General features: G+C 41.5%; 1 protein-coding gene across 1 annotated transcript in view; it reads right to left on the reverse strand.

The window, feature by feature from the left end:
* Positions 1–1,095, reverse strand: part of Rhoa (ras homolog family member A) — a 33,717-nt gene extending 32,622 nt beyond the window's left edge. Inside the window, exon 1 of the mRNA XM_010615568.2 lies at positions 1,020–1,095. The gene's annotated coding sequence lies outside the window, so the exon portion shown is untranslated. The remainder of the gene's footprint in view (positions 1–1,019) is intronic.
* Positions 1,096–8,620: the final 7,525 nt, after the last annotated feature.

Genomic DNA, 8,620 nt, shown 5'->3' on the forward strand with positions numbered 1-8,620 from the left:
AAAAAAAAAAAAAAAAAAAAAAAAAAAAAAGTCTAGGGAACGTAGTTCAGTGTGAAGACCCTAAATTCAATCCTCAGTACTAGGAGAAAAAGAAAATCTAACCCAGCTATAATGGTGCATGCCTATAATCAGTGATCCAGGGAGTTGAGACAAGTTCAAGGTCAACCTGGGCAACTTGGTGAGATCCTGTCTGAAAAAGCAAAAAGTGCTGAAGCTTTATTTCAGCGGTGCAGCACTTGCCTAGCACATACAAGGCCCTGGGTACAATCCCCAATATTGCAAAAGAGAGGAAGAGAAAAGAGAAGGAAGAAGAAGAGGGGGAGGAGGGGGAGGAGGGGAAGGAAGAAGGGAAGAAAGAAAAAGAGAGAGAGGGAGGGAGGGAAGGAGCTGGGCCTGGTGGCACATGCCGGTAATCCCAGCACTCGGGAGGCTGAGGCAGGGAGGATAGCTGTGAGGTCAAGACCAAACTGGGCTACATAGTGTGTTCCAGGTCAGTCTCAACTACATAGAGAGACCCTGTTTCAAAAAACCAAAAGAAAAAGAAGAAGAAGAAGAGAGAAGAGGGGTAGTAAATAAGGCCGGGCTTATTCCCTGGGTTACACAGTGAGTTGGTTGAAGGCAAGCCTGAACTACATAATGAAACACTGCCCGCCCCCCCAAAAAAAACATGGACCGGGCATTTAGCTCAGTTGGTACTACCACCTGCCTCACAAGTGTAAGGTCTTCAGGCAGATGGCAGAACCACTGAGCTAAATCCCTGGCCCAAGTGTAAGGTCTTGAGTTCAATTCTCAGTACAAAAAAAAAAAAAAAAAAAAAAAAAAAAAAAAAGTAACAAAAAACCAAAACAACAACTAAAGTCCAGCAACAAAGCAACAAATAAGAAAAATTTTAAAAACCTGCAAGAGCAGTGGACAAGTGAGTCATTAGTGGTTATGATAAACTCATATTTCCTCAGAATATACATAATCTCTCTTCCATGGGGAAAGGGAAATGGAAGAAGAGATTTCTATTTACATACCTTACAAATGTACTGCAAAACACAGGGCCTGTGTAGCAAACTTGTACAAAGTACCTTGAACTTCTCAGATGAAAGGCTACAAAAACATAAGAAAAATAAAAAATTACATCTGTTCCCTTTATGAGGAAAAAAACAAAGGACAGGATGTGAGTAAATAGGCTTCCCCAAAGAGTTCTGACAAAAAAAAAAAAAAAAAAAAAAAAAAAAAAGATACAGTATTTTTCCCCCCAGTACTGAGGACTGAAACCAGGGCCTCAAAAATACTAATCAAGTCTGGTGTGGTGGCTCATGCCTGTAATCCCAGCAATTGGGAGGCTGAGGCAGGAGGATGCATGTGAGTTCAAGACCAGACTGGGCTACATAGTGAGTTCCAGGTCAGTCTCTACATAGTAAGACTCTGTCTCAAAACAAATAAACAAACAAAAAAGCTAGACAAGCCAGGCGTGGTAGCACACATGTGTAATCCCAGCACTCAGGAGGCTGAGCAGATCCATCATAGTGCTCAGCATTGCGGTACATGTCTGTTAATGCCAGAATTTGGGAAGCTGAGGCAGAAGGACTGCTAAGTTTGAGGTGAACCTGGGCTACAGTGAAACACTGTCTGAAAAAACAAACAGAATACAAAGCTGGGGATTTAGCTCAGTGGCACCACGCCTGCAAGGTCCTGAATTTCACCCCTAGTACCAAAAAAAAAAAAAAAAAAAAAAAAAAAAAAAAAAAAACCAAAGGGGGAAAAAAAATGTATTGCTAGGCAATAACTCTACCCCTGAGCAACATCTTCAACAATCCATTCTTTTGGAGACAGGATCTTCCTAAAAAAAAAATTTTTTTTTGAGACAGGGTCTCACTATCTACTTGAGACTGACCTGGAACTCACTATCTATGTAGCCCAGTCTGGTATCGAACTCATAGTGATCCTCCTGCCTCAGCCTCCCAAGTGCTGGGATTACAGGTGTGCGCCACCACGCCAGGCCCACTATTTAACTTTTAACTGACATACCATGAAGTTTATCACATTGGCATCCTTCACTTGAACAATCAATTTTACCTCTCAAATATTGTAATTATCCATGCATGGCTAAATGTTGCCCTTTTAAAAAACAATAATTAAAGGCTGAGGATTTAGCTCAGTGGCACTGTGCCTGCCTCACAAGCACAAAGTCCTGAGTTCAATCCCCAGTACCAGAAAATAAAATAATAATAATTTTAAAATAAATAAGCCAGGGAGTCAACTCATTGGTGCCACCGCCTGCCTCGCACACAAAAGGCCCCAAATTCAAACCCTAGTACCAAAATAATAATAAGCCGGGTATGGTGGCGCATGCCTATAATCCCAGCACTTGGGAGGCTGAGGCAGGAGGATCACTGTGAGTTCAAGACCAGCCTGGGCTACACAGTGAGTTCCAGGTCAGTCTCACTACATAGTGAGACCCTGTCTCAAAAAACAAAAAAACAGAATAAATGAGCAGGGCATATTAGTGCACACCGATACTCCTAGTTACTGAGGAGGCTGAGGCAGAAAGATCCCAAGTTCAAACCCAGCTAGAACAACTTAATAAAACCCTGTCTCAAAAGAAGAAAAAAGGATAGGAAAAAAAAAAAGAAGCCAGATGTGGTTGCAAACACCTACAATCCCAGCATCTGAAAAGCTGAGGTAGGAGGACTAGAAAGTCAACACCAGGCTGGGCAATTTAGTGAGCTCTGTCTCAAAATAAAACTAAAACAAAGAGGGCTAGGATTAAAGAGGGGAAAAAAGGCTTAGCCAGCCAGGGATTTAGCTTAGTGGTGCTGCCACCTGCCTCACCAGCGTAAGGTCCTGACTTTGATTCCTACTGGGGGGGGGGGCAAAAGCAGGCTTAGCCAGTTGTAGTGGCACATGCCTATAATCCCAACACTGGGAGGCTGAAACAGATGAATCACCATGAGAGACCCTGTCTCAAAAAAAAAAAAAAAAAAAAAAAACCAAGTTATCATGGTATGCCTGTAATCTCAAAGCTCTAGAGGCTGAGGAAGCAGAAGGATCAGAAGTTAAAAGCTATCACAAACTACACAGTGAGTTCAAAGCTAACCTGTAGCACATAGCACTCTGTCTCAATAAAATAAAACAAATCCTGACATGGGGGCAGACACCCATAAACATAGTACTATGGAAGCTGAGGCAGGAGAATCAAAACTTCAAGCTCAGCCTGGGCAACTTAATGACTTAGTGAGACCCTGTGTCAAAATTTAAAAAAAAAACTGCTGGGGATATACCTGAGTACAAAGGCTCTGGCTTCAATCCCAGTACCTCTCCCTGCATAGCAAAATTTGAATTTTACACCTGTATCCTTATTATACATACTATAGTGAACATCTGAATGACTTACCTTATCAAATTACATTTCCTTTTTTGTTTGAGACAGACTCACTTTGTAGTCCAGGCTGGCCTTGAATTTCCAATGTAGCTCAGGCTAGCCTGGAACTCTTGATCCTCCTGCCTCAGCCTTCCAGGTTGAGATTATAGTCCTATGGCACTATGGCTAGCTTGTACTTAAAAATAAATAAATTAGTCAGTCATTCTCTTGCTAAAAAACATCTAATGACCTCTCATCTCAAAACAAAACTTATGAAGCCAGACATGGTGGCACACGCCTGTAATCCCAGCACTTGGGAGGCTGAGGCACGAGGAATGCTGGAGTTCAAGGCCAGCCTGGGCTACACAGTGAGTTTCAGAGCAGTCTGAACTACATAGTGAAACCCTGTCTCCAAAAAAAAAAAAAAAAAAAAAAAAACCCCAAACAAAAAACCTATGAGACAGCTGTAGTGACATACACCTGTAGTCCCAGCACTTGGAAGGCTGAGGCAATATTACCAGTTCAAGCAAGGGCAGCCTGGATGGCATAGGGAGACCTAATCTCAGCCCTCCCCACCCTCCTGCTGGCAAAAAGCTGGGTGTGATGGTGCACACCTGTAATCCCAGCATTAGAGGAGGCTGAGGTAGGATAAATTCAGCCCTACTTGGACAGTTTACTGATTTAATGAGAGTGTCTCATAATTTCATTTTGTTTTGTTTTTTAGGTATCAGGGATTGTACTCGGGACCTTGTATTTGCAAGGTAGGTGGTGACACCATTGAGCTAAATCCCCAGCCCAGTGTCTCATAATTTTAAAGAGGGGCTGGTGATGTAGCTCAGTGTCTTTACTGTGTACTGGGTTCAATTTCCAGTACTGGGGACAAAAACAGAAGTAGCAGCAGCAACTGCTGGCAGCAAACCCAAGGAACTTCCAAATGTCTAGAGGCATAATCTGACCCCCTGCCTATCTTTCTTCTACCTCCCACCCTTTCATTCCACTCCAAACTTTTCACTGACTATAGCACTGTATTTGTGTTCTGTTCTTTCAACTTGTTTCAGATACAATCATAATTATGTATACACAATTTATCCAGTCTCATAAAAAAAAAAATCAAGCTCAGTTTGGTATAAACTGCACAATAGTTGCAATATAAGTGTATTTCTTGTGATTATTTACTATGAAAATTCATGTAAAATCATTTGAGCAAGCACTAGTAGAGACCGACACCTAGAATGAGAAGTTTTTGTGCCTATCTGATTTTCAGTCACATGATGATCATAATTATGAGTATACAGGCCAGCATTTAATACTACAGCACCACAGATTAAAAATGAGTCATTTGAAATGGAAACTTTTTTTTGAGACAGGGTCTTTCTTTTTAGCCCCAGCTGGCCCCGAACTTTCAGGGATCCTCCTGCCTCAGTCACTGAAGTGCTGGATAGTGCTAGGTAGTATAGACTTGTGTTACCACATCCATTTTGAAATAGAAACATCTGAGATGGGAAGTTTATAGTAATAACTAACTTCAAAATGTCTTAGAAATTTAAATTATTAGTGTCACAAATACTTAAGTGAACCTGTTCCCAAAGAGCAAAATATATAGCAACACATATATTCTTACCACAAACAAGTTTAAAACAGTTAGTTGTAAAGCTGAGGATGAAGCTCAACAGCAGAGCACTTGCTCTGCATAAGTGTGGGGGGTGGGGAGACACATTGATGACACATGACAGGACAATAATACTTTTTTCTTGTGATCTCTCTTTTTTTGTTTTTGGTAGTACTGGGGATTGAACCCAGAGTGCTCTATGACAATGAGCTTTTATTTTCTTAGTCTGAGACAAGATCTCATTAAATTGCCCCAGCCTGGCCTGGAATTTTTGATCCTCCCACCTCAGCCTGCAGAATCATTAGAATTATGGGCCTCACCACTGCACCTGTATGGCCAATTTTTTTTTTTTTTTTTTTTTTTTTTTTGCACCAGGATCAAACTCAGGACCTTGCACTTGTGTGGCAGGTGGCAACACCACTGAGCTAAAATTTACTCAGTCCTTGTATGGCCAAAAAAAATTTTTTTGAGACAGGGCCTCAACTATGTAATTGAGACTGACCTGGAGCTCACTATGTAGCCCAGGCTGGTCTCAAACTCACAGCGATCCTCCTGCCTCAGCCTCCAGAGTGCTGGGATTACAGACATGCACCACCACGCCCGGCTGTATGGCCAATTTTTAAATCCAATGATTATATACCACTTATCATTACCACCAGTACATACCCATAATTCAATTAAATACTATGTGCTGTCCATGGAGTCCATCAAACCCAAATTAATTCTCTTAGAAATTGAAATATCAGTCTTACAGAGTTAACATAAATCCTTGTGCTGTCTGGGACAATTAAGAAGACCCAAAGTAAACTGGGGATGGCGGCACATACCTGTAATCCCAGGATTTTGGGGAGGCTGAGGAGTCTGAATGTAATTTTTGTGATTTTGTGAGACAATGTCTCACTATATGTAGTTCAGGCTAGCCTCAACTCACTATGTAGTCCAGATTGGACTCACACTTGCAGAGATCCTCTGGTCTCAGCCTCCCAAGTGCTGGGTTTATAGGAATACACTCACTACCCCACCCAGCCAGATTGTAATTTTGAGTCTAGCTAGCCTGGGCAATTCAGAACCTGTCCCAAAATAGAGTGCTGGGAATGTACCTCAGTATGAATGCCTTGGGTTCAATCCCCCGTAATGCCATAAAACCCACACACACTGGACTGGTTATTTAGCTCAGTGGTGCCACACCTGTCTGGTAAGCACAAGGTCTTGAGTTCGATCCTTGGTGGTGGTGGTGGTGGTGGTGGTGGTGGGGAACGACACATGACCCCCTCCACAATTCCATGATGACCTAAGGTAGCACTCAATCAATCTCAATCCCTCTTCTCCTTTTTTTCCCCCCAGTACTCTGAACTCAAGACCTTGTGCTTGCCAGGCAGGAGTCATTCCTGTCATTCCAGATTGGACACCACTCCTTCAAAAACACCTTAAAATCTATTTTTACTCTCCTAATAAGTTAAATCCCACATGACTAGAATAAACTTTAATGGAATTAACAAGAAACAAAAGGAAGTCAGTCAATGAAAAGAACAAAATCACTACCACACACGTGTACAGACCAATATTTACTTGATACATGCATTTTCCCACTCATTCCAACTTAAATCGAGGCAAAAGGACCCACAGTTGTCCAAAAACATTTTCAACAGCGAGGTGTGGTGGTGCATGCCTGTAATCCCAGCTGAGACTGGAGGATCGCCTTGAGTTCCAGACCAGCCAGGGCTACATGAGACCCTGTCTCCAAAAACAACAACAACAAAAATACAAGACAAAAACAAAAACACATTTTCGACAAACCTAAATATGGCTCTGAAGCAGGGAATCTAGGCCTCCCCATGGATTGGTCCCTCACAAAGATCCAAACACAAAGCCAGGATGAGGCCAGCAAGGGACTCTACATTCTTTTCTCTTTTCCTCAACTGACTACAGCAGGACCATCAGCTACAGACAGAAGTGTGCTGTGAAAGCTAAAGAACTGAAATTTGTCTGGCATATAGGTTCTTCAGACTCTCTCCGCCTATGCACAATGTGCAAGGCATAAAAAAAGAAAACACTGGATAAACTGGAATCACTGAATTTTAGCTGACTCTAAGCCAGTTGTTTGATACTACATGGAAAATACTTTATAGAGAAAATTGTAGTTTTGATCTCCTCTGGACTAGACATACAATCCTAGGAAATCTCTTTAAGTCTCTAGAAATCAGTTCCACACCTGTAAATGGGATTGGTCTCTAAGGCCTAAAAAATTCCTTTTAGAATTTAAATTCTAGGTTTATGAAGAAATTGGTTGACAGCCTTATCTCTATTGTCTTCATCCTTCCAGTACATATTTTTATTTGAATAGAAACTTTATATCTAGCACTAGACTTTGACTCAAAGGAAGTTCCCGGGCTAGAGGTATAGCCCAGTGGTGGAGTCATGCTTAGCACACATGGGGTTCCATCTTTTGTACCATTTACTGTCACTAACAGCCTTCACTACCTTACACAGATAGATAGAACATCAGTATAACATCAAAAAAGACTCCATAGTGCGAGATTTAGCTCAGTGGTTCCACCTGACTGCCTCGCAAGCACAAGGACAGGAGTTCCATCACCGGTACCAAAAAACCAAACAAACAACAAAGACAAAAACAAAACTCAATAAATCATTCTTTACAATTAAGTACTAGTCGGGTCAGGCCTGGTGGTACAGGCCTATAATTCCAACTTCTCAAGAGGCTGAAGCAGGAGGATGGTGAGCTCTAGGCCAGCCCAGGCAAAATAGCAAGACCTATCTTGAAAAAAAACAATAGTCTTGTATTTTCAGTTCAGATGTTACTTTTGTCAAGTGCTCAAAACAGTACCTCCTCCAATCTAGCCATGTTGAAGGTGACAATCACCTACTCGGTTCATATTGCACATTCAACAGTGTGACACTAAATGATCGAACATTCTCACCACAAACAGTATCTTAAAATATGAAGAGGTTTCGTTTTTGTATTTTTCCCCTTCAGATCCGGCAAAAATTAATATAATCTGATTACATACCTGCAAAAAATGTTTATTTCAAAGGACCAAAAGATTTTTAAAAATCCCAAACATAAGTTAAAATTTTTTAAATCAGGGCTATTAAAAAAGCACAACTGGAACCAACGGAGGCAAAAGCAATGCCAATTTTCCGCTATAAAGTACTAAGCATTTCTTTAAAAACAAACTTAAGTAAATAGTGCAATTTCATGAAGACGACTTGTAACTCTCATGAAGATAATCAGTAACGAAGGATACATGCTTAAGCGATTCCTAATTACAGACTAAGTAGAAATGCAACTATTTTGATTAAGCATCATTAAAGTCATAAAAAATGTTTTATCAACTGGAAGGATACATTTTCCATCAATAGTTCTAACCCCTAAGATTGCAACACAATCTTTTACTTACACAATCTCCAAGAACACTGCCGTTAAAAAAAAGGAAATCTACCCAAAGCATAACTCTCTTCAACCTGTACAAAACAGCGATTCACGTTCCACATGAAATGTAAAAGGCAAAATGGAGTTGTGAAGAGTTTCACTCCGGTCCCAAATCGGACAGAGCGCGCGCTCTGCAGAGGCCCAGGAGCCCCCACCTAGCCCGGCGCGGCTGAGGGAGGAAGCGGCGGGGCGGGCGGCTTGGGCTCCA

Source organism: Fukomys damarensis, unplaced genomic scaffold, assembly GCF_012274545.1.
Source record: "Fukomys damarensis isolate Sample0158 unplaced genomic scaffold, DMR_v1.0_HiC HiC_scaffold_37, whole genome shotgun sequence".
Classification (NCBI taxonomy): Eukaryota; Metazoa; Chordata; class Mammalia; order Rodentia; family Bathyergidae; genus Fukomys; species Fukomys damarensis.